Source organism: Chiloscyllium punctatum, chromosome 3 (genome assembly GCF_047496795.1).
Source record: "Chiloscyllium punctatum isolate Juve2018m chromosome 3, sChiPun1.3, whole genome shotgun sequence".
Lineage (NCBI taxonomy): Eukaryota > Metazoa > Chordata > Chondrichthyes > Orectolobiformes > Hemiscylliidae > Chiloscyllium > Chiloscyllium punctatum.
The window spans coordinates 152,578,573-152,579,850 of NC_092741.1; positions in this window are offsets into that span (position 1 = coordinate 152,578,573).

The following is a 1,278-nucleotide window of genomic DNA, read 5'->3' on the forward strand; positions in this document are numbered from 1 at the left end:
CAGTGTTGAAATACTTCAGTGCATTCAAAGTTCTAAAGTCTGTGTTTCAATTCGAAGTACTTTGTAAACATTAACCGCTCCCTGAATAATCAGACCTAATAAATTGAGATAACTTGCTGGTCTGCAGTATAACGTGAAAAGATAAAGTTTTAATCCTAAAATTTATGGTATACAATGAAATAACGGAAAATATAAGGGAGATTTTCACTTGTGTAGTGATGTCACAGCCAGAGGTTCACAAGTAGAAGTGTATAAGATCATGAGAGACATGGTTAGGGTGAATGCACTCAGTCTTTTTCCCAGGATTAGGGAATCGAAGCCTAGAGGGCATCAGTTTAAGGTGAGAGGAAGAAGAATAAAAGGGAACTTGAGGGGCAACTTTTTTACACAGAGGGTGCTATGCATATGGAATGAGCTGCCAGCAGAAGTGGTTGAGGCAGGTACATTAACAACATTTAAAGGCATTTGGACAAATTTGGATGAGAAAGATTTAGAAGGATATGAGCCAAGTGCAGGGAAATGGGGTTAGCGTGAGTGGACATTTTCGTCGGCATGGACCAGTTTGGGCCAAAGGCCCTGTCTCCCTGCAAAAGGACTTTATGGCTCTATGACTCCAAGTAAATATACACTGAGGGTCTTCTTATTAGTAATTATTCTGCACTTACAGCTCAAGCTGCTCGACATACTCTGAAGGTGGGAATTGCTCATTCATCAACAGGAAGAGACCCTTGCTCCATTTATCAGTGCAGGGACCTGTGCGATCATTTATGTCCCAGACCAGGTAAGGACAGGAGAATTCACTGAAGGATATTTGTGAGCCACTTGGGTTCTTACAGTGGTCTGATAAGTTCATGTCAATTTTGATGGTTCTATTTGTGGTGGCATGGTGGCTCAGTGGTTAGCACTGCTGCCTCACAGTACCAGTGTCTCAGGTTTGATTCCAGCCTCGGGCGACTGTCTGTGTGGCTTTTGCACATTCTCCCCGTGTCTGCATGAGTCTCCTCCCACAGTCCAAAGATGTGCAAGTCAGTTGAATTGGCCATGCTAAATTGCCCATAGTGTTAGGTGCATTAGTCAGAGGGGAAATGGGTCTAGGTGGGTTACTCTTCGGAGGGTTGGTGTGGACTGGTTGGGCTGAAGGGCCTGTTTCCACACTGTAGGGAATCTAATCTAAACCTCCTAATAAACGATAGAGGGTGCTGACCGAGAGAGTACCCATGGATGGAAGCACTCTCCTCTCCATATCCTACTTAGGGGGACTAACCATCAGTGTAGTCC